This window comes from Littorina saxatilis, linkage group LG5 (assembly GCF_037325665.1).
Source record: "Littorina saxatilis isolate snail1 linkage group LG5, US_GU_Lsax_2.0, whole genome shotgun sequence".
Lineage (NCBI taxonomy): Eukaryota > Metazoa > Mollusca > Gastropoda > Littorinimorpha > Littorinidae > Littorina > Littorina saxatilis.
The window spans coordinates 57,574,766-57,600,866 of record NC_090249.1 but is presented as its reverse complement, the minus strand read 5'-3'; the positions used below and the strand labels follow the sequence as shown (position 1 = coordinate 57,600,866).

General features: G+C 39.4%; 1 protein-coding gene and 2 long non-coding RNA genes across 3 annotated transcripts in view; 1 reads left to right on the top strand and 2 right to left on the bottom strand.

Annotated features, from left to right (window-relative positions):
* LOC138967531 (tax1-binding protein 3 homolog) overlaps positions 1–26,101 on the bottom strand; it is a 263,615-nt gene that overhangs the window by 225,130 nt on the left and 12,384 nt on the right. The gene's annotated exons all lie outside the window — the stretch shown is intronic.
* On the top strand, positions 500–10,006 carry LOC138967518 (uncharacterized). The gene is made up of 2 exons (XR_011455984.1): positions 500–1,524; positions 1,582–10,006. It is a non-coding gene; the product is annotated as an uncharacterized lncRNA (long non-coding RNA).
* On the bottom strand, positions 2,028–5,471 carry LOC138967517 (uncharacterized). The gene is made up of 3 exons (XR_011455983.1): positions 4,734–5,471; positions 3,194–3,271; positions 2,028–2,807 (listed from the first exon to the last, which is right to left on the bottom strand). It is a non-coding gene; the product is annotated as an uncharacterized lncRNA (long non-coding RNA).

Here is a 26,101-nt window from a genome sequence, read left to right as displayed (position 1 = left end):
AACTTTTCAGGGAAGTTAAGTCTCATACCATTCCAAGCAATTTAAGTGTATAGTCATTGGTATTTTACTTTGTGCAAAATGGCCATAGCAAAAGTATTTTATGAAAATATAAAAAGGTGTTGAACTATTTTAGTGGTTACCTTTTTTATGCTGTCAGTTGGAGAAAGAAAAAAAAATTAAGAGATGCTTTGAATCAAGAAAAAGATTACTATGGATAAATGTCATTAATATTTTATCCTTCATTCACCGGAAATAAATTGTGCAGTTGGGAGTCTAAAGTTTAATTTATGTTCTGTATAATCACAAATATTTAAACCCTGTCACCTTTAAAAGTTGTTATTTTATTGAGGTTGTTGAAAATATATTTTTAGAACATATCAGATTACAGGAGTAATACAAGTGCCATGGACATTACTAAGTGTTCTAACACTACACTGGTAGAGCAAAAAAACGGGGGGGTGGGGGGGGGGTGGTGGGGGGGGGGGTGGTGGGGGGGGGGGAATACACTTGCCAATTGAAGTTGTCTGGAGATTTGATCCTGCTTTGATCAGCAGTCTCCAGATACTTATGATACGCTTGACAGTCATAATGTTTCCCTAAAGTTAAATGCATCGTTTATTTCATTTGTGATAGCACTTTAAGCAAATAATCTTTTATTATGGAAGATGATTTTAATAGGCTTGTGCCCATGGAGTATTACACGGTGTACACATTGATTTAATTATACAATGTTAGTGATCAGTATTCCACACTTAAGTCATTCTACAGAACCTTGCTAATAGTGGTATTTTGTAAGAAGTATTGTCAAAACAAAATCTGCAGCATCGTAATTATATACATTTTGTAATATGTACCCTTTTGATGAAGTTTCACTGTGAAGCTCATTCTTGAAGCAAACATACCCAGGTATAGTTTCTTTTGTTTTTGTGTGTGCATAATTTGTTTACATGTATATATACACAACGTGGATCATGTTTTCAGATATACAGAGTATTGTGATGTATTATCAATAACCTAATGTGCTTGCATACAAAATATATTGCTTTCTTTAACAAATACCGTCCATTGCTACATTGCAAGACAGTTTTTTTCTGCAGAATTATTTCTGTTTATCAGGGATGAACCTATCCTGTTTTAATAAGGAACCGTCCATTTTTTGTCATTATTATCCCTGTTAGTTTGAAAGAAGAGGTCATATTTACCTTGCAAGAATTGCATTTACACATATATGAATTCCCTTTCCTGTGATCAGACTGAACATTCCTAACAGAACTATTTTTGTGGGAATTTAAAGTTTGCATCACTCAATTTTTTTTCAGAGCCAAGAAATTTTGTGTGGTTTGCAATTTTCTGTCTCATGAGAAAAGTTTTGTTATGCACATGCATGCATGTTAGCGCTACATTTGCATGCATGGGCTTTATGACTATCCGTCTGTTAGATTTGTCTTGTAAGGACATAATGCAATCCTTTTGACACACAAGGGAACCCCCCTTTTAAGACCTAGAAAAATCTACGAAAATCGGGTCTTAAAATGGGGGTAAAATAAAAGAGATGATAAACAGAAAATCTGAGAAAACAAGGTCTTAAAAAGGAGGGAGTCTTAAAATGGGGGTAAAATAAAAGAGATGATAAACAGAAAATCTGAGAAAACAAGGTCTTAAAAAGGAGGGAGTCTTAAAATGGGGGTAAAATAAAAGAGATGATAAACAGAAAATCTGAGAAAACAAGGTCTTGTAAGGGAGTGAGTCTTTAAACAGGGGGCTCTTCAAAGGGAGTGAGTCTTTAAACAGGGGGCTCTTCAAAGGGAGTGAGTCATTAAACAGGGGGCTCTACAAAGGGAGTGAGTCATTAAACAGGGGGCTCTTCAAAGGGAGTGAGTCTTTAAACAGGGGGCTCTTCAAAGGGAGTGAGTCTTTAAACAGGGGGCTCTTCAAAGGGAGTGAGTCTTTAAACAGGGGGCTCTTCAAAGGGAGTGAGTCTTTAAACAGGGGGCTCTTCAAAGGGAGTGAGTCTTTAAGGGTCACTCTCCTGAAAACTGGTCAGATGTGTGACTTGAGTGTCCAAAAATAAAGTTAGTCAAAATTGAAATATTTTGGTGTGTTTGGTTTGTTTAACATCTCAACTTTCCAACACAAGGTTTTGAAAAGCAAGATAAACTTTTGGAAATGTTGTAATTTAAGATAATGTGTTGAAGGTTGCCTTGTCTCGCGTGTAACACAGAACACCATTAGAGGCACATTTTTACTCTTATCATAAAAAATACAAGTGATTATCATGCAATTTCCAATGAGATACAATAGAAATTGCTTCATAGAAGTACCAGAAGTTTCAAAATATACCATACACTTACATAATGGGGGGATTACTATGAGGACGCTAGATCAACAATTTCTTAATTTACAGAAAACCTTTCCAGCAAGTGATCAGATATTGCTATCTGCAAAATTGTATGATTTAAAGAATCTCCATGAATACTTAAAACAGCAATATGGACATACTTTGAAAAATCTTGGTATTACATGCAGATATTCATCAAATGACACAGAACGTCTCGCGTGTAACCATGGACACCGCAAACAAACACAGACACCAATATCAGTTAACCATGGGTTTATTTCAGTCAAAACGAAACAACTTTTTATTGAAATGTGTGTCTGCCACGTCTGTCAAGAGTTGGGACAGGCAGCACCTTAACTACTTCCTCAAACTTCACAAAAAATATCTCCTCCACAGCAGGCCGCACAAACGATGATCCTTGTTTCCTAAGGAAACGAACAACCACCCCATTCCCATCCAGTGTGTCAATCTGTGGACAAACAAATAAACCTTTCTTAAAATAGAAACATTAAAAATAGTAACTGAAAAGGTTTACATCATGAATTAAAAATACAAGGAGCAAGTGACACCAATAAACTTGGAAATGTCTACCTCAGAAAAGCAGACAACTGAAGCTCTCCATTCATACCAACTAGGGGTAATTTGGTACTTGAAATACATGTATAAATGTAATTGATTCCATATGTAACCTGCACTTACCATGCCATGGAAAGACTTTGCTAGGAATGTCTGCACAAATCAGTTTGGATACAGAAAATTTAAAAAATGACTGCACGCAAGCAAAGTCATTCCAGTATAATAAGATTAAGATTAATGAAAAACATGTTAAAACAATTATTTACAGTAGAAACGTACCGGTCTCTCTGATCTGCTCCTGGATCAGCATTGACTGGACTGGCAGAAAGGATAGGAGCATTAGCAGCATCCTGGCATCTGAAAAAAAAGTATGCAACAGTTGGAGTCAGATATTTTAATTGCTACCACAGCTTTACATCTCACATTGAGGTACATAACAGTGCATGTTACAACCGTCAAGATCCCAAGATACACACATTGAAAACCAGAGTGGTTCTGTCCTGAACACATCCTCGTAACACAAAGAAACAACAAGTCGCGTAAGGCAAAATTACTACATTTAGTCAAGCTGTGGAACTCACAGAATGAAACTGAACGCACTGCATTTTTTAACAATGACCGCAGTGAAACTGACGAGCCTGTTTAGGGCGGTAGTGGTTTCGCTGTGCTGCATATAAGCACGCTTTACTGCACCTCTCTTTGTTTGAACTTTCTGAGCGTGTTTTTAATCCAAACATATCATATCTATATGTTTTTGGAATCAGGAACCGACAAGGAATAAGATGGAATTGTTTTTAAATCGATTTCCGAAATTTAATTTTAATCATAATGTTTATATTTTTAATTTTGAGAGCTTGTTTTTAATCCGAATATAACATATTTATATGTGTTTGGGTCAGAAAATGATGAAGAATAAAATGAACGTAGTTTTGGATCGTTTTATAAAAAAATAAAATTTGAATTACAATTTTCAGATTTTTAATGACCAAAGTCATTAATTAATTTTTAAGCCTCCAAGCTGAAATGCAACACAAAGTCCGGCCTTCGTCGAAGATTGCTTTGCCAAAATTTCAATCAATTTGATTGAAAAATGAGGGTGTGACAGTGCCGCTTCAACTTTTACAAAAAGCCGGATATGACGTCATCAAAGACATTTATCCAAAAAATGAAAAAAACATCTGGGGATATCATGCCCAGGAACTCTCATGTAAAATTTCATAAAGATCGGTCCAGTAGTTTACTCTGAATCGCTCTACACACACACACGCACAGACACACACACACACATAATACACCCCGACCCTCGTCTCGATTCCCCCTCTATGTTATTAAGTCAAAACTTGATTAAATGTAAAAATGACTACACGCTGTGTAAAATCTGCTCCAGTGCGAATGAAAATGCCAGTATCTGTCATAATTTCTGTCCCGCACGCATCGCTGACACCGCATGCGGAAAGCAGCAATGGCGTCTGCTATACGAACGAGACAGCTCTGGCTATGATGAGAGATTCAAACGCTATTTCTTGAGATTCTCAACAAAACAAATGAACCTGAACCACATGATCTAATCTTCATTTAAAAAAAATAGAAAATAAACTAACAAGAGGCGCAAAACAATCATAAAAAACGAAAACTTCTTTTCACGTTGGACTGTACCTAGATCTACTCTACCCATGAATTTGCCACTTGGTTGCGTTTTTCTGACAGAAAGGCATTTTTTTCGAATTCAGTTTGTAAACATGACAAAATCACATTTATAGTGGTTTAAGTTCTACACGCAAAATAGTAAAAATAGAGCCGTCGTAAAGCTCAAACTTACCTCAAAGGTTGTGATCACATGTACCGTCTCGCACGTCTGTCGTCAACTTTGGCGCGGACACCGCAACAACAAAGTTTTCCTGCGTCTAACCGCGTGCTCGATTGTACGAAAACACGTTTGCACCGTGTAACCCCCACAGGGACTCCCTTATATTCATGCCCGAATGGGTTGAAAGATAGCAAGTTTGCCAGAAAATAGTTCTGCAATGTGCTCACACGTATCGCAAATTTTCGGACACCACTTGCAGATCTATCAGAACATCTCATTAACCTTGCTTTACAGACTCAACTTGAATCTCATTCAATCGCGATTAACGACATCGAATATTTTACTATGTCAGAGTAGAATTATCCATCCCCTGAAACAGTATGCACAAGTTATGTTTGGGCATGGCGTTGAAGGTAAAAATAGGACACCAAGCGTGACGTGCGAGACGATTGTTTCTACATGGTCAAATGCAACCAAGTTATTATCGAAAGATCGTTTGGGCGCATCGGGCGGGTGAAATCAAATTCATACACAGGAATTTGCAACAATTGTAGAAAAATGTGTTATCAAATGGGTAAGTTTGAGGCATGTGTATGTGCAGAGATAGCATGTCACACTTTCGAATGGAAAAAAGTGGCGATTTCAGAGCTTCTGCAGTGCAAAGCAAATCACAGAATTTACAAACGCTTTAGTTCTTGTTCACACTGTTGCTCCAAATAACACTGAAGACAACAAAACACATACAAATAAAGGAAAGTAATTATTGTGTTGTTTATTTAAATGTTTTTGTACGCTGTCTCGACTGACCAGTTTCCAGGAGAGTGACCCTTAAACAGGGGGCTCTTCAAAGGGAGTGAGTCTTTAAACAGGGGGCTCTTCAAAGGGAGTGAGTCTTTAAACAGGGGGCTCTTCAAAGGGAGTGAGTCTTTAAACAGGGGGCTCTTCAAAGGGAGTGAGTCTTTAAACAGGGGGCTCTTCAAAGGCGGGTCCCACTGTACGAGTGTTGTAAACATTAGTTAAATCTAGTACACATTAACACTTGGGAGTTGACTGAAAATGTGTCAGTTCCCTGTCCCACAAACCCTCCTCTGCTGTCCAGAAAAGAAAGAAGTATTCTCTACAGAAATTCACGATTTTTCATCAGTTCAGTACGGCTGATTGTTTCTTTGTTGGAATGGTTCATGCATGCTTGTAGATGAAAGCTGTGTGGCTTATTGTTTTATTCAGAGCATGCTTCATATCAATGTGAATTATTTTATGTCAGTTTTGTATAATTTACTATCGAGTGTTCATAAAAGTCATGGCAGCTTGTTCTTTAAATTCTATTGATATGACCTTGCACAAATGAAAGCAGTTATTCAAGAAAATCACTGAGTTGAACTTGATTTTCATTCTTCCAGGAGAGTCAATTGATCTTGTTTGCTTGTTATCTTTTATGATTTTATCATAAATTAATTTATGTTCTAAATATTTTTTGGAGAAAGACCAGAGCACAGCTTATTGAAACAGACACTCCCAAGCCACTCGCATTACACAATTTAAATGCACAACTTACACGCATCTTGCACACACCTTGTTCTCATCACTTGTTCAAGTCATCCTAGAATTTAAAACCCCTATCAGAAATATTTTTCCACATAAATTATATATGTATCAGGGTGCTTTTAATGTGAGTTTGGGCTTAATGGCTCTAATCAAAAGAAATGAATCTGCTTTGTTATTACACAAATATATGGAGGAGCATCATAGAAAAGCAATATTATTAAGCTGTCTGACCTTGTCACTGAGCTCTTAAAAACACACAGCTGTGTCACAGCCACTGAGCTATAAATAGCCCTTTAATGTTCAAGGCAGACAACCTATGCATGGTTCCTGTGACAAGGGAAACTACTGCATCACCGTGCGACCTTTAGGATACCATTTTCTTTCATTTATTTGTATTTCTGAAAGCTTCTGATTTGCAGAAAGACTTTTAAAACAAGCTCTCGCTGTTCAGTTTAAATGTTCAGATTTAAAAGGAAATAACTGGTATATTTTTTCAATCCAAGCTTGGAAAGGTCGGAGTAGCTGGTCAGGAGTGTATTGCTGAAGAAAATGTCAGTTTTACGCCCTCGCGGCAACACGAGTTTATTGCTGCTTTTAAATATGATTATATAGTGTCAGTGCACATCTACATGGTTTTATTTACCTAACTGTAAGACTTGACCGCTTTCTCTTTTTTCCAGAACAGCATTTGTAGCGTGGAAAAATTATAAATATGTTCGAGTCGTACTGTATATCAGTTTGTTACATATCGTTGCTTAACATGTAAACTTGTGATTGGAAAGTAGATGTAATCAATGGAAAAATATAGATTTTGTAGAACATTGCATGCATGTACATAGATGAAAACTATGTATATATGCTGGTTGTGTAAATAAGCTGTTATAATTGTTTGAAGCCCACCCCCTGTGATCATTTTATAAAAACGTGGTGATTCAGAGTGATTCTTGTTGAAATTGTGATACCCCTGTTCGTAAGAAATTGTATTGTATCCTCCGATTCTGAATATGAAACAAATATAAGTAATGATGGCTGTGAAAAAAAAGTACAATATATTACAGCATTTTTGTTTCATTGTTATTACTAAAGTAGGCGTGTTTACGTAGCTCTCGGGGGTTTTGTCCTTAATAGATGTCTTTCCAACTTCTGTTGTACAAGTTGTCTATTTGTACGTCGTTTCTACCATTGTTTTTCTTGTTATTGTTGTTGTGTACGTGTGGTAAACTGTTGACGGCAGCAGTTTGTTTTCAGATCAAAAGTGAAATAAACTCGGTGGTTTATTCGTTACACATGTATGTACATATCAAAGCATCACATTTCTGGTAAGTGGGGAGGGGGGGGGGGGGGGGGGGCGTGAAGTAATTCCATCCTGTGATGGTGAGTCATCATTGTACAAACTCATTCTTCATATTGTTCTGTTATTCATATTGTTTTGTTATTCATATTGTTTTGTTATGTATACAATGGCTGTGAATTTTTGGAATTTTCGTTAAGTTGTGAACAGAGATGTTTTTGTTGGTTGTACATTTGACATAATTCTATTGTACCTTCTCCGCCATTTTTATTTTATTTTATTTTTTTAACAAATGTCTGGTTGTAATTATTTTTTGTTGCATATCTCTCTCCTCAAAGTGCTGCTTTATTGTGTGTTTTTCCTTTGACATTCTCTCTGACGCAAAAGTTATTACATGTATCTGTTTTATGTCTTTCCCAGCATCTGGTCAATTAAGGTTTTTTATGGTGCAAAACTTTAGAAAAGGGGACATTTTGAGAGGGGGGGGGGGGATACTAAAATTAAAACTCAAGTCGTTAACAATTTCTCTGTATCCATAAAACTATGAATGGCAGTTGTGGTTGGCTTTCAAATGTCTGCTTTAGACTAAATTAATGTGACTGGAAGTACATAATTGTACAAGAAAGATCATTTCTTTTCCTGTACACATCATATTGTTGCTCCATGGCTTCATACAAATGTCACGGGAATGGATGAGTGAAATCTTCAGTCTTTGTCTCCTGCTATAATTAGTCTTCATACAGTCCTTTTCATCTGAAGTTCAAAAATACCCATAAGAGGTGAAGTCAGCTGTTTCGCTGCCCAGAACTTATTGCAGGAGATTTGTAAAATCTAGTTGCTACCAGTAAGAAAAAGTACTTTGAATTATCTTAAATTATTGCATATCTGCATGTCCTGTTTTAGCCTTGCAACACACTCTAAATGAAATATCTAAATAAATCAGAAAATATTGTGCCTCGGGCAGAATTTTATTCAGGAGTGAAAGCAGGTTCCTATAAAGTATCACTTACGGAGAAGAGGAAGTAGATAAATATAAGATCATTTTTTAGTCCACATCCTTGTCGTTTAACTCATTGTCTCCCAGGTTCTGATATATCCGTTCCCACTCACATGGCTCTATCTGACCACGTACGGATATATCCGCTCAGACTGTTAGCTTTAGTCGCTTCCTGTAACGTCCATCTAACGCCTGCATTCCAGTGTGTTGATACACAGTTACTACACAGTTACTACAATTCTGAGTGACCTGCTGCAGCACATCTGGTCTCGGCTTAAAAAAAAACTTGGTCAATATAGGTGGGGTAGAAAGTGTTAAACAATTGAAATATCAGTGCACATCGGACATTGTCCTAATTCAGCGTTAAACATGCATCATCATCTTTCAGTGAAACAGGAAAAATAAGAATCATCATCTTTGCATCCACTATTCAAGTATTGTACATGTAAAGTCATGTGTAACAACAGAAACATCGATTTCATTTATCGATTGAAAAAAACTGATGAACTTGCTTGCACTTCTAATATCCCAGTGAATCACAGATTGAATGACTCTTTACTAATGCTGTAAATATTCAAGAATTCCCGCATGAACTCTTGTTTTTCTGTTACTGTATGGTTTGTTTTTTTAATAAAGTTTATCACGCAAAGTTTGTCCAAAATATTGATGCAGTATGTTACTGTTTATTTGGGTTGTTACCAGTTGCAGTTATTTATATGCCCGTCTTGGTTTTTTTGCTTCTTGGAACATTACTGTTTGTAATACCAAGGAGTATGTGGCTCCTCTTTGTTGATTTCTGTCAAGTTTTAGCTTTAAAAAAAAAGTGAATCAGCAGAACAAAATAAATATTAAAAATAAAATATATTGAAAAAAACAGCGAAGGGACAATTTGTCAATATAGTCACTGCTGGGGAGTACCAAAACATGTTGTAACGATTTTGTAATTTGTTCATTGACAAAAAATTGATATGGCATCAGAAATGAATCAAGGATGGTTAAAAATTGCAGGTTTTATTGAAAAGAATTTAATGAATTATTCTTGCATTTTGTTCTGCCTTTCTACCATTTCCTCAGTTTGTTCTGCATACTTCGCAATTGATTTTGTCAGCTTCTATCGACAGCTCACTGTTGAGTTAATTCTGCAGCGTTTGTAAAGCTGGTGTTAATTTGTTCTGCCTGTTTTGTTGATCGGTGTTAAGTTTTAATCATCAGTTGTGGTTCTCGTTATCCCCACATCGTTTGTTACTTTGTTATAAACTTGTTGTGTACAACTTTGTGATTTAAGTTCCTGCCAATCTTCTCTCGCTTTCCCTCTGAGCCTGTGTGTTGTATCAGGTACATGACTGGAAAAAACAACTGTTATTACTTTGTGAATAGACATCTAGTGCCATTGAAGGCTGTCTGAGTTTCTACTTTCTCTCATTTGATCAATAAAGTATCATCCAATGTTGAGCATGTCTTTGTTTCGGAATTAGTTCTAACGCTGGTTTTTTGCTGCACGTTAGCAATCATGCTGTGTGTGTGTGTGTGTGTGTGTGACTGTGAGAGAGAGACTGCTCAGTCACTTTTTCAGGACACTTTTATAGGCCAATAGACAAATTCCAAATATAACTGTCGAGTTTGCATGGTTTGTGAATACCCTTAATTTTTATTCGCAATAACATTGTATTATTATTTATTTATTTATCTATTTTTTATTAGTGAGTATTTCTACGCACATACCCTCCCAGAGGGAGGCTCATGGCGTTTACAATATGCCGTGTGAGATGGAATTATTTACACAATATATCACGCATTCACATCGGCCAGTAAATCTCAAGCGTGTTAGGCGAGTATATACTTTTCACGGCCTATTATTCCAAGTCACACGGGTATTTGGTGGACATTTTTTTTATATATGTCTATACAATTTTGCCAGGAAAGACCCTTTTGTCAATCGTGGGATCTTTAACGTGCACACCCCAATGTAGTGTACACGGGACCTCGGTTTTTCGTCTCATCCGAAAGACTAGCACTTGAACCCACCACCTAGGTTAGGAATGGGGGGAGAAAATTGCTAACGCCCTGACCCAGGGTCGAACTCGCAACCTCTCGCTTCCGAGGCAAGTGCGTTTACCACTCGGCCACCCAGACACCTTGTAGGGCCAATCACTAGCGAGGGGTGTGTCAGAAACACTGGGACAGGAGCATGTGTGACTTTATGTGTCAGCAGAAAAGCCCAGGTATTATTCACCCTTTCACAACCCATACAAACCCAAAGGAAATAATTTTTATTTCCAAAAATCGTCATTAGACCTTAGAGGGCGTAAAAGTCAACTAGTCAGTCGGACATACGCCTTGCTGTTTAAGAATTGTGCCAATGCACAAGGACAGTGCAGCACATTTTCTTCACTGGAATCATGCCAACAAATAGTCTATAGACGTGTAGGGACAGAGTACTATTTTATCCCCGAGTACGCTAGTACTTGGGCTCAGCAGACTTTAATTGTGTGTCTGTCTGTGTGTGTGTCTTTCTCCACTTAACAGCTTATTGCTGGGAAACTACTTGGCGCAGTTCGTTCAAAAGTTGATACACTAACTTGATAATAGGTCCGATTGATCGTATTAAAACTTCATAATGTTACCTGGGACCTAAATGCGAAATAAACCACAAAAACGACTTGGCTGTAGGAGGAGTTCACACCGGCGGGGCAACACGCAGCCATAGAGCTGATAGAACAGCCGAACGCGTCACACAAAAATACGTCATGACAAAGTTACACGCAAAGCGAAAGAGACTTTGACGTCATTTACTTTTGTTCGGAATTTTCCGTCTGTTCCTAGCTTGTCAGTGAAGACCTGACGTGAGTAAGCTTACCCAAAACGTCTTTGTTCTCTATTCACATTGCAGCTGTGAAATAATCAGTCTTGTGTCTCGGTCGTGTAGGTACAGAGTTTGCTTCTGCAATCATTGTGTTCGTGTTGATGACGGCTTCATAAGACAAAATAATCAGCGAATCTATCGCGAGGAAGACGTTTATGTACAAATCACCGAACCCAACCCATTTTTTGTGTGCATTTTTCTGAAGAATAAACTGCATGTGGTTAATGTCATCCGTTTAATGCTTGTCGAAACGAGCCATAAGGCTTTAGAATAAAAGATTTCACGCATTGCTTGGCCATCTGATCACAGATGAGGTCGCAGTTTGTAGGTTGAATCTATGAATCGGCCAGAGATAGATCTGCATTTCTGGTCAGAAACCAACATTCACACCACAGACATTCCAAACATTTATATTTATTGAGCGAGCCAGTCTGAAGAGTACTCGGGTCCAGCGCGAGCGTTTTTTATTTATTTATTAAGGAGATTTCTACAGCGCATAACTAAAAGCACTATTAAAGCAAACACACTCGTTCTCTCTGTTGTACAATATTTAATGACAGAAGTCAGATGGTTTACAGATTATAACAAGAAAACAAATGTCCAGGTGAACAGTTAAAAGAAAAGCACACCACTAACTGTTCAACAGTCTGGTAACAACCTCAGAGAGCACAAACAAATCTTCACGCAGGAAAAAAGAACAAATTTATGATATGTATTGAATGATTAAACAAACAAAAATACCAACTGTATAAAAATAAACACTATATTTTATATACTAACAAAATAGAATTTCTATGACAAAAATAAATGTACCAGCATAAAGAAGGAGAAAGCTCCTAACTACTAAAAACGTGATCAATAACTTCTTCAGAACCTCTTGAAATGAAAACAAAGAGGTATCTATCTGAAGTTGTTGTTTCTTCAAGACTTACAGGAGGCAAACAGTTGAAATAAAAAATAAACATCCTAAAAATTAAAAAAAAATTAAACAAAACTGTCAGGAGTCTGAACAAATAATTCACCTTGTGGAAGTTAACATGCACACTAGCTCTCCCTTCCCTAACACTCACAATTGCAATTACATGCACTGGTTTTTTTTTCACGTTTGCAAACTCAAATATTCAAAGACAAACCCAAGTTTAGACAGCAGTGTTTTCTGACTAAGAAAAATCTACCTTCAAGGTACATTCCTTCTTATGCAATTGTTAGCAATCATGCTTACCACCACGGGTGTGTTCAGGCTTTTACACAGAAGTAGAACAACCGCCAACGTTAAAACATGGCTAAAGACAACAGCCCGGCTGCTTCTGTGCAAAAAACAGTTTTGTTGAATTGATAATGCAAGTTATGACTGTTAATCTGCTGAAATATGCGCACACACACACACACACACACACACACACACACATACTCTGCACAGAATACAGCCGAGCTACAGTGGAACCCCTCTTTAAGAGCCCCCAATTTAAGACTTCCTCCATTTTAAGGTGTTACGAGTGTGTTCGGGTTGCGGTTCTTGCTCATGTTTATACTCACTGAGTTACTTCCCTTGGATCTGGATCTGGATATGGATCTGGATAAACCGCTTGGGTTGGTGGTTTGCGGGTGCGAATGCGTATGAGCACGGTTCAGTGTGCTTTCGCGAAAGGGTGTGTCATATGCACGGCTAGAACTAAGATACTTCTTGATTTCAGTAAATAGTTTCATTACATGTCAACTAGTTCGTTTTTAAATGATTTTTTAGAGATCGCCAAGTGGTATTGTGTGAATAACATCATTCGATCGATTGTACGCACGGCGCCGTGCTTCTAGTAGCTCAGTCCATTCCTTCTTTCCGGTGTGGAAACAGACGTGTTTCTGGCGAAAGAATCGGCGTTTTCAACTCGCCATATCTTCATATTCATTCGGACTAGAACAACGAAATATAAATTTCTTGTAAAAAAAATCCCGAGCCTTGCGACTCTGGTAGTCATTTTCTTACGCGAAGCGGCCTTTGGTAGGTACGACAGTTTTAGTCCCAAGTATATCTAAAACGCACGTGGACGAGTTTTCAATGGCGTATTTGAAGTCTGTGAATGTTGTGATTACAAATCATTTCGGGGCACCCCTCAGTCTATACGCACAGACAAACAAATTGCATGGAACGAAAGTTGAGAGGCTGGACTGTAAGTTGTTGTTTTGACTTCTACAAATCTCGCAGGTCTTTTATGCAAAACAGACTCAAAATTGCATTGTTCACGCAAGTGTAGATGACGAGACTATCGAAGGAATGGAATACACTTGCCTACAGATATAATAGACAGACACTGTCTATTTATATCTATGACTTACCCTAGCCCATATGTTAGAATAAAGACCATACTTTGCTCTTCTGAATGATGTATGATTTGGCACTGTACACAGGATTTTAGACCTGCCCCCGAAGTGATTTTTCCATAAACCCGTCAAAAAGCTCACTCTGTTTTGGCCGTAAAAAGCGCCCAAATGAAGTCAATTTCTAACCTGTGTCGTGTGTTCGAAGGAGTACATCTCAGCGATGCCATTGCCTTGCAACCTCAAAGAAATATATTTTGATAACCCGCTAAATGAACGTTTTTTTAGTGTGAAATAGTCTAAAAGCCGGAGATTTGCTTCGTTTCTTTGCTGCGACACAAAACCAAAACCAACTATAGATCTGCGGTGACATTATGAGTTCGTTTTCGACATTGCAGTGAAGTTGCGTGGATCTTCGACGATTCCCGTTCGGTTTAATGTGGATTGAATGTAACTGCTTTGAAATGTTACAACATGAGTCCTTGGGATCGATGTTTTTCGGTAAACTTCTTCGTATCCTTGACTTTACTTTTGACTTGAACAGATCCAGATCGGCTGGGGCTGTTGATCGCACACAGATCTATATGAAGTTGACTCGACACGGCGAACCGCCGAATCCGTGCCCTCTCCGCGTCGGTCCTACCCCCAAATCCCTTACCAGCCTCAGACCCCACCTCACCATTCTAACCTCACTGGCGTACTATGTGTGATTATCCCTTCCTCATGAAAGAGAAAGTGGAGAAAGGGGAAAAATGAAGATTTTTTCTTACTACACAAGTCAGGGATAGTCAGGGATTGTTGACATGTACATTGTCAAGAGGTCAAAACAAATTTTAAAAGCTGTTGGACACTGCACTAGTGTTGCTCTAATCAAGGCGAGTCTGGAACAATAGGTTCACCCCACCAAAAAGTCAACATGGAATTAGTTATGATTTTTTTTGCCTTTTTGCTTGGGTACGGCCAAGTCAAAAAGGTGAATAGTCATAACAAGTTCAGTTTGGGGTCTTTTTCAAATCTGTTTGCTGCATCTTTTCTGTGACCATTCTGGCTATGCACTGACAGTCAAAAAAGTGAAGAAGGGGGAAAATGAAGATTTTGGGTGTTGGTTTTTTTGGGACAAATTTTGAAGAAGGGAAAAAGGAAGATTTTGGGTGTTGTTTTTTTCTAAGTCCAAAAAAGATTAGAAATATTCATAACAAATTCAGTTTTGGGTCTTTTTCAAATCTGTTTGATGCATCTTTTCTGTGACCATTGTGGCTATGCACTGACACACAAATAAGTGGAGAAAAGGGAGAAATGAAGATTTTTTCTCACTGCACAACAGTCAGGGATTAGGGTTACATGTTTACATGTACATTGTCAAGAGGTCAAAACAAATTTTAAAAGCTGTTGAACACTGCACTAGTGTTGCTCTAATCAAGGCGAGTCTGGAACAATAGGTCCACCCCACCAAAAAGTGAACATGGAATTAGTTATGATTTTTTTTAGTCTTTTGGCTTGGGTACGGCCAAGTGAACAAGGTAGGAAAGGTTAGAAATAGTCATAACAAGTTCACTTTTGGGTCTTTTTCAAATCTGTTTGCTGCATCTTTTCTGTGACCATTGTGGCTATGCACTGACACTCAAAAAGGTGGAGAAAGGGGAAAAATGAAGATTTTTTTCTTACTATACAACAGTCAGGGATAGTCAGGGATTGTTGACATGTACATTGTCAAGAGGTCAAAACAAATTTTTAAAGCTGTTGGACACTGCACTAGTGTTGCTCTAATCAAGGCGAGTCTGGAACAATAGGTCCACCCCACCAAAAAGTCAACATGGAATTAGTTATGATTTTTTTTTGCCTTTTTGCTTGGGTACGGCCAAGTCAAAAAGGTGAGAGGGGTTACAAATAGTCATAACAAGTTCAGTTTGGGGTCTTTTTCAAATCTGGTTGATGCATCTTGTCTGTGACCATTGTGGCTATGCACTCAAAGTCAAAAAAGTGCAGAAAGGTGACAAATGAAGATTTTTCCTTCTTTCAAGACAATGTGTGATTTGGCACATTTTGCCTCAGTCTTTATCAAGAGCCTGTCTAACCCACTTTGAAGCTGTTGGAGACTGCAGTAGTGTTCCTTACATCAAGGCGAGTGCACAATGGTGCATTTCGACCCCCCCCCCCCCCCTAATGTTCACTTTAATATCAATCAATCAATAGATATTCAGTCACAGTTTAACTAACTCATTCACCCTCATCACTCACTCATCCATCCATCACAACAACACTGTTTGATGCACAAACTGACTGCCTTCCGCCCTGGGAAGCCGCTTCGCTTCGCAATAACAACAACAACCAGGGGCGGACCTAGGGGGGGTTCCTGGGTGCCCGGAACCCCCCCCCCCACCCCCCATCCGTGTTTTTTTTTTACCTTGTTATCTTCCACGAGAGGCCTCCGATTGACCTAAAAAAATAAAATTCCTTCAGCATCTGGGGGGCAAAGCCCCCCAGACCCCCCACCAGGGCTTTGCCCATGGACCCCACCGGGGCCTGAGCGGCCCCTGGACCCCTGCTCCAATTTGGAACCCCCCCCTTATCCACAACTAGGTCCGCCCCTGACAACACTGAAAACTCGCCGGGAAATACCCCCACCACACGTGTCACACGTGTGCTTGTTTCTTCCGACTAATATCAATTTTGGAGAAAAAAAAGGACAAAACTGGATGAAAAATTCTACGGCCCCAGCAATCTCATTACTCTGAAAGGGGAACCGGAAGTGGCTGGTCCTCAGGTTTCGAAGTTGACCGATATTCCCACTAAAGTGACCTAGATCCAAAGCCAGCCATCCATTAGAATGCCGCGAATTGTTGTTACAGCCCCTGACTTTTTTATGTACGGAATCCGGTAGTCTTTTTGTTGTTGTTAAATAATTATATTGCCAAACGTTATGACATTTTGGGATAATTGAAAAAGTTTCAATACACATTGGCTGAGCACCTGTGTGCTCAAAGGAAATGTCGCTTGTTTTTATTAAAACTAATTTTCAATGGTCATTCGTGCAAACCGTCACACAAACATGCGTGCCTCTGTGCCTCTGTGAGTATGCGTGTGGCTGCTTTCATAGTTAGGGTGCAAGCGTTTTAATCATTTACCCCACACCAAAAGCCCCCCCCCCACACACACACACACACACACCCCGATACCTGTCAAATTCCCTCAGAATGCATGAACAATTCCGTTACCTCAGATCATCACCAGGAAAAATTCCTCCGCATCCAAAATATCAGGACTTTAGATATCAGATACCGACTTTATGTAATGCGCTTCAAAATCATATTCGCAAAGAGAGAGAGAGAGAGATGGACACGAAGAAGGGAAGCTACAATCGCCCCAGGCCATATATATACTATTTGTTTCCTGAGCCTGGACCATTGAGACGGTTACCTCATAGATCTGTTCATTCTTCAGTTTGTCGGTGTCAAAAGTCCACACAACCGTTCTTTGTCCCGTTCCCGTACCAACCAAGGGCTGCTGCCACAACAATGGAACGCTGCGCAAACGGCCGTTCATGAGAGTGACTGCTGTAACAGCAAAACTTGTGTGAAACATAAGTAATCAATTTATCCACTTGACTATATTCACAACAGGGACCTATCACTCTGCTTTGCATGTTTTTATGCCTACGGATTTTCAAATACTCTGCAACACATGTAACCCAAATTCAACATGTGCCCGTACAATACCGCTGCTTTTATGAAAACATTGCTTCGGCCATGTTGATTTTAGCGACAAGGTGGCCGCGTTTGAGTTTGAGCGAATTAATGTCCTCCTTGGTGGCGTGAAGGAGGGCTAGTTTGCTGTCAAAGCCCTCTTTAGAAAGTTCCTCCGCCACCGTGCTGGGGAGCTGCGCAGACCATTTGTCGAACCGAAAAGGATCTCCGCTGGATTCCATTCTAAGAGCTTGTGAAGAGCGCTGCTGCGACGCGGGCGCAGGTAAAAAGCCAAGTGAGCGGCCCACTGCTGGTCAGTCAAACATGCCTGACATCAGCTCACAATTTAAGACACAAATGCACCATAAAAGCATGCAGACCGAGGGGTTGTGACTAGTGGTACCCACCAGCCACAGGCACAGTAAAAAGAGAGTTTAAATTATATTTATACTAAATAACACTTTAATCAACCAATTTTCTTGTTGGAATTGTAAATCGCTTTGAGCTGTAAATCATGACTTGCGTTATAGAAAAGTGTTTTCTTTTCTATTTTTCATTGTTAGGTGGATTTCAGCGTTTTAGTACAAGCAGTGGCGAGCCGGCAAAGACTCACTCAATTTGTGTGTGCGCTTGAAAGCGCGCGCGTGTTTGTGTGTGTCAATGTGTGTGTGTGTGTGTGTGAGAGTAAGTGTGTGTGTGTGTGTGATCAAAAGTTGACGAGGGAGGGGGGGTGGTTGGTGGGTTGGGATTGCGCCGGGGCACTAAGGACACTAATTGTTTGTAGTGCGATTCAGGCAAAACTACGGGACAGATGTTTATGTAACCTTGCAAACAAGTGTTCTGACCCCCACCCCTTCACCCGCATTCAAACACTTGGGTCAGTGCTCTTCCAACTGACCTCCTAGGCTCACAAATGATTTGTATCTTCACCTTTTTTCAGCCAAGATATGGGGTGGGGCGAGAAACATTTTTGAGTAAGAAAAAAGGAAACGCTTTAAAAAAAAATTGTTAAAGGTATTGTGAACAGTGAACTTATCTGTATTCAAATGTGGTTTAATTTGTGATGACATTTTGTGTTATAACGTTTTTACCACTAAATTAAAACAGTCTGGTTTTCTTCGCGTTTTCGATGTACACTCTTGATATATAAATACTGACACTCCTCTTACAAACTGTTTGATCCACCCTGGTGTGTGTGTGTGTGTGTGTGTGCGTGTGTGTGTGTGTGTGTGTGTGTGTGTTTGTGATTAGTGGGGTGGGCGGGTGGTGGAGGGGGGTGGTATTGGATCGGGGGGGGGGGGGGGGAGGGGTTGGCAGGGGGTATCGGTGCACTAAAGGCACCAAGTGTTTGGGTGTTTGTGTTTGTATTGCGATTCAGAGAAAACTACTATACAGATTTTTATGAAACTCTGCACACTTCTCCCTACCACCTGACCTACTGGGCTCCCAAATGAACGTTTTCATCAATTTTTGTCAGTCAAGATATGGGGGTGGGGGTGGTGCGGGGATAATTGTGGAGTAAGCAATAAGGAAACACGTTATGGTTTTCTTAGATATTGCAACGGTATATAGTGATGAAGTTAGCTGTGTTCAAATTTGTTTATGATCTGTCGAGCCAATTTTGTGTTACAGCGTTTTTGAGTGATAATTGTTGTGTACGCTCTCGCCAATCCTGGATAATTTTCGGCATGCACATTGATAAGTACCGTATTATAATAAAGTGATACTCTCCATTATTTTAACTACACAAAGTAATGTTTTATTGATCTTTTCTAAAGATAAAAATGTCAGTTACGATGACGTTACGAATTACAGTGTTTTCTGTAAGGTCATATGTGTCCACCCGGTACCCCCCAAAACTGACAAAACTCTTATAAAAAAAAAATGAATAAGAAAACAACGTTTTTTGTCTGTCTGCAGTTGTGGACATATAGCTTAGAGAAACATGTGCTCAAAATGTGTAATGGATTTCACGTGCGATTTTTTTTTCTTGGGTTGAGGAGAGGGGGTGGGGTGGGTGGGGTGGGTGTATGCCCCTTGATCAGTCTCGGGCGCTCTGCGACCTCGATTTACACTATTGAATTCTAAAAACACCCCCCTTACAAACTAACTGATCTACCCTGGTGTATATATATATATAATATATAGAGAATGGTTTGCTTCTTAGTTGGATTACCATGGGTTGACAACTCTCGCCATCAGTACCACCTGACCACTGATGAGACACAATAGTGTCGAAACACGTGTCTGGTCTAGGTACAAATACAATGGTCCTCCTCAGGACTAGATTACCTTGCGATACGTCCCCCACAAAGGGACTTTGCTCTGTAAATCTCGGTTCCCCTTGAGGAGGGTCTGATGCTCCCAATAGGCTGTCTGTGAAGGGATACTTATTTCTTTCTCTATCTCTGCTAAGAGATTTTAACAAATCTCGGAAGAAAGTCTCTGCTGACTTTCAATTGTTTCTTTCACAATTTCTGATGTTTTATATATATGTGTGTGTGTGTGTGTGTGTGTGGTGTGCGATTCATAGAAATTTACTGGACAGATCTTCATGAAACTTTGCACACAAATGTTCCGACCCCCAACCCTTCACCCTGATTCAAACTCATGTATCACAAGTCCAGCGCTCTACCAACTGACCTACAGCGCTCCCAAATTATTTCTTTTTATCATTTTTGTCAGTCAAGATAATGGGGGTGGGGTTGGTACGGGAATAATTGTGAAGCAGACAATAAGGCAACAACTTATTTTGTTGAACTTAGCTGTGTTCAAGTTTAGTTATGTTTCTGTCGAGCGAATTTTTTTTAAATACGTTTTTACTACTAAAGGAGTTATAATTTAATGTGTACACCCTCGAGAAACCTCGATCATTTTCTGAAAATGCACGTTGATAAGTACCGTTTTATGATAAAGTTATACTCTCCATTCATTTATATACACAAACTAATGTTTCATTTATCATTTGTAGAGCTAAATATGTCAGTTGGGATCATGTTAAGAATCGCAGTGTTTTTCGCAAAATCGTACTTGACAACCCCCAGTAAAAAAATTCTAAAAAAAAAGTTAATACGTCAACCTCTTTTTTTCTTTGCACAGATGTGTCCATATTGCTTAGAGGAACCTGTGCACAAAATGTCTAATGTTTCTTTCACGCGATTTGAACACACAAGTAACCCCTTAAGAATCGCAGTGTTTTTCGCAAAATCGTACTTGACAACCCCCGGTAAAAAAATTCTAAAAAAAAATTAATACGTCGACCACCTTTTTTCTTTGCACAGATGTGTCCATATTGCTTAGAGGAACCTGTGCACAAAATGTGTAATGTTTCTTTCACGCGAATTTTTTTTTAAATACGTTTTTACTACTAAAGGAGTGATAATTTTATGTGTACGCCCTCGATAAACCTCGATCATTTTCTGAAAATGCACGTTGATAAGTACCGTTTTATGATAAAGTTATACTCTCCATTCATTTATATACACAAACTAATGTCTCATTTATTATTTGTAGAGCTAAATATGTCAGTTGGGATCATGTTAAAAATCGCAGTGTTTTTCGCAAAATCGTACTTGACAACCCCCAGTAAAAAAATTCTAAAAAAAAAGTTAATACGTCAACCTCTTTTTTTCTTTGCACAGATGTGTCCATATTGCTTAGAGGAACCTGTGCACAAAATGTGTAATGTTTCTTTCACGCGATTTGAACACACAAGTAACCCCTTAAGAATCGCAGTGTTTTTCGCAAAATCGTACTTGACAACCCCCGGTAAAAAAATTCTAAAAAAAAAATGAATACGTCGACCCCCTTTTTTCTTTGCACAGATGTGTCCATATTGCTTAGAGGAACCTGTGCACAAAATGTGTAATGTTTCTTTCACGCGAATTTTTTTTAAATACGTTTTTACTACTAAAGGAGTGATAATTTTATGTGTACGCCCTCAATAAACCTCGATCATTTTCTGAAAATGCACGTTGATAAGTACCGTTTTATGATAAAGTTATACTCTCCATTCATTTATATACACAAACTAATGTCTCATTTATTATTTGTAGAGCTAAATATGTCAGTTGGGATCATGTTAAAAATCGCAGTGTTTTTCGCAAAATCGTACTTGACAACCCCCAGTAAAAAAATTCTAAAAAAAAAGTTAATACGTCGACCCCCTTTTTTCTTTGCACAGATGTGTCCATATTGCTTAAAGGAACCTGTGCACAAAATGTGTAATGTTTCTTTCACGCGATTTGAACACACAAGTAACCCCTTAAGACCTTGTTTTCTCAGACTTTGTGTTCATAACCTGTGTAAATGTACCCACATTTCAATACAAGACTCCCTCCTTTTTGGCTCACGTAAGTGTAGCCTATGCGATGCTAACTTTTGTCTGTCTGTGTGTGCGTGCGTGCGTGCGTGCGTGCGTATGTGATAGAAACTTTAACATTTCCGAGTCTATGGATAAAGCTCGCATAAGAAGATTACGTCTCGGTCAAAAGTGTTTGACGTGTGTGATAGAAACTTTAACATTTGAAGACGTCACATTATGACGTAAGAGGGTTAGACGTCACGCGAAGGAATTACTGAAAGTCTCGGTCATTGTTATTGTGAGCGGGCCGAGACTAGTTGGCAGATCTAGTGTCTCGCTTTCTTGCACAGTTTCACCTATGCTTACTGTGTGTGTGTGTGTGTGTATGTGTGACGCCGGAGTGATTGAGTTTGTGTTACTGTTTGTCGATTTCTTACGTGAGCCTTGAAGGCTTCGCCTCTTGTTAAGACCTGATTTTCTCAGATTATTGGAAGTCTTAAAAGGGGGTTCCACTGTACTGATGGTGGGTGTGTGACTGTGTGTTCAAGTGAGAGGATGCTCTAATTCGGTGTGAAAGCTGAGACAGGTCTGTGGCGGTGAGAATTATCCTGTACGCAGGAAGAACGGTGTTACCTTCAAACAAGAAATCTGAGTTGTGACTTCACGGTGAGTGTCAGCCATAGCTAACATAACACAAAAGATGGGACCACAGTCAACATTTGTTAGGAGGGTAAAAGTGATATGGCTGGGAGCATCTCAAATTCAATCACATTCACATAAATGGATGATGACAAGCAATATCGAAGATCAGGGTTTCAATTTGCTGTCCTTTTTTTTTCCAAAGCTACTTTCCATTTTATTCACCCTTCTTTGAAGGCTTTTGTAATGTTTACAATAGTAATGCAATCACTCTTTTTTTTCTTTTCCTGCCAGCACTGCACACAGTACCTAAGGGCAACAGTATCACACACATACAGTAAATTTGGAAAATTATGGATCACGGTTCAATCTATGACACTGGCATGTGCATTCTGGCCATAATCCTTGAAACATTAAACACATCTTCAGATGAAGCAAATAAAAAGCACCCAAAGCAAAAATGGCATGGTATAAATTTAAAAAAACCAGAACTTGAACCAAGCACATACCAAAGAACAAGAATGGAATATACAGACAAAATGCAGCTAGTGTTGATATCTATTGAGACAAACGCAATTGGCAGCAGGACTCACAAGAAAGAGGGAATTGTTGCATGCTTGCGATTATTTGTTTGAGCCTTGGTAGCAATTTTAAGCTTGGTGTAACAGCGTAGCAATTTGTCTTAAAACGTAGCATGCTATGCTGAAAGGGTAGCAGTTGGCATCTCTCTGCCTATATCTGTAGAAAAATCTCTTACATATCTGTTGAAAATACACAGGTAAATGTAACGCAACTCTCCTCTGATGCGAGGATACCTCTGAATACAGACAGGATACCTCTTGAGGTTCACTGATCTTTTACGGGCGGGGATGTAGCTCAGTCGGTAGCGCGCTGAATTTGTATCCCGTTGGCCGCTGTCAGCGTGAGTTTGTCCCCACGTTCGGCGAGAGATTTATTTCTCAGAGTCAACTTTGTGTGCAGACTCTCCTCGGTGTCAGAACACCCCCGTGTGTACACGCAAGCACAAGACCAAGTGCGCACGAAAAAGATCCTGTAATCCATGTCAGAGTTCGGTGGGTTATAGAAACACGAAAATACCCAGCATGCTTCCTCCGAAAGCGGCGTATGGCTGCCCAAATGGCGGGGTAAAAACGGTCATACACGTAAAAGCCGTGGGAGTTTCAGCCCATGAACGAACAAACAAACAAACAAACTGATCTTTTACAAAATCAAATTATCCAAGACGATTGCATCAATGGAGGGACACCACAACCATTTCCACACGACATCTTAAATATGGGTGAACATGCAAGCAATCAACCCATCCCTTCACATTTTAAATTTTTTTTAATAAAATCACTCAAGAGAAACACAAAGTAAACAACTTAACTGCTCTCAAAACACAGATGTGTTACCTATGTTATGTACCTTGCAGGCAAACACTCCTACGTACCCTACAAAACACAATATCACACACAAATTTACAGCATAGCAAATTGTCTGCTTTTCTCCAACCGTCAATGTATCAAGCTAAATGTACACAAAAAATGAAAAACACAAATCTCAAATAGCCAAAGCTGATGAAAAATGCAAACGCAATGAGAACACAATCGGACTGACCACACGTGTTCACATGAAATATGTGCACATGCCTATGGAGCAAATAATATGGCACACTGTTAAAAACAACCAGCATACAACTTAAATCTTGTACAGTGGAACGTAGTAGCGATGAAAACTGAGCAATGGGGCCTTCAAAACCAAACAAATCGTGGGATTTATGCAAACCAAGATCTTTTGAATTTCACCCTTGGCATAGTTTATTAAATAATTTGCATGAGGTACTCCTCTCCTGCCAGTACATAACCTCTCCACAGCAAGCCCTTTGTAGTGCCTCCATCGTGGCGACAGGCGTGAACTGGGTACCGAAAGGCCCCAGGCTGAACTACAAGGACTCGGAGGTGGTTGGCCCCTAGACGTGTGGCATGCAGGCCCACCGGCGTGTGGATACGCCCTAGTGCCCACGAACCAACCCCCAACTATGGGTTAAATAGCCGGGCAGGACAGGCTCGTCAACCCTGGAAGGCAGCTGTCCTAGGAGAAGATCACTCCAAAATTAAAACGAGGGCAGAGGAGGCTCACTATCCCTGCAAGGAAACTCCTCTAGGAGAAGGACCACTCCAAATTTAAACCCACGTAGTCCCCCGAAGACGGAAGACATCGGCCATTAGGCGGGGAGCAGACCGGATGTCTACGCTTACTACGACAAATGATTGTGACAAATGATTGCATGAGGTACTCCAACTTAATGATAAAGAACAAATTCTAATCCAGCATATGGTTTGGAAGCCCTTCGTGAAATAATGATATTTTCTCACTTCTCTGAATGTGTAACACTACCACACCTTCCGGACTAAAAAGCGCAACTGTTTTCGCCTGTTTGTTGATTTTTCTCAAGTGTACGTAAAAAGTAGTGCGAAGCGCTTTGTCGTCTGAAAAATACGGTATTTCTTTTCTGCACATTTTGAGCTCAAATTGTTATCTTCGTTGTATCTGAATAGTTAAAGAAGTTGAGTAGGTTAGAGGTTAGGGTTTTTGCTTGTCTTCATAATTCACAAAGTATATAAGGAAACAGTCGATTTTGCAACAAGATTTCACTCATTTGTGACTACTGAAAGTAGTTGAAAGGTACATTTAAAATAATTAACATTATCTTAATATCTTAAAAAAAATAATGACAAAGTTGATGACTCACAACTGAAGTGCATAGCCTACTGCTCTGGTAAAACATTTTATATATATACTAGAGGAATACCCGGCTTCGCCGGGTGAATCGCGAGACAGAGACAGACAGCGTGGCGGTTCGCCGTCTTAGAGCACGTGTTGAACATTTTCATCCACCAGTTTGTGTCCACACAAAGGAAGGCAAGAACATACAGAGAGACAAAAGCCGCCAGACCCCATCACAAACAGAACTCTACAATCCACAGGTGTTGCCTGGCGAGCTAGCTATAAATAACTCACAACTTCTAAGGCAAACGTGTTGAAAATTCTCATCGACCAGGTTGTGTCCGGGGTCTACCTGAATATGCCCACCAAATTTGAAGCAGATCCATCGAGAACTTTGGCCGTGCATCGCGAACACACACACACACACACACACAGACAGACAAACACAAGTCGTATATATATAGATAGAAGCAAAATGCTGAAGATCAAGTTTGTCACAACACAAGAACTTCACACATACATTCATTCCAAATCAATAAGGCCAAAAAAAAAAAAAGGTCTGTTTACGGTAACCCGACCGACCCTAGTTTTTTCGCGCGACCCTAGACTTTTTTTTGGCATTTGGGAAAAAAACAAAACAACAACAATAAAGTCTTTGTTTTTTGGCAAAATAACTTAAAAATATGGTTTTTGGGAAGGAAAAAAAAAATAAATAACAAAATCCCGACCTACCGACCCTATTTTTTGGGCCTATGTTACCGTAAACAGACCTTTTTTTTTTTTTGGCCTAAGCATCCTGTACAGGTAGTATTACCGTTTTAGTAGAATGACACATTAAAGTAAGTCACACGGAAATTGTACATCAATTATCTACAACTTACCAACATCAGGTTAATACATGTATTTGCGTAAAAGCACTTTCTTTCTTTCTTTATTTGGTGTTTAACGTCGTTTTCAACCACGAAGGTTATATCGCGACGGGGAAAGGGGGGAGATGGGATAGAGCCACTTGTCAA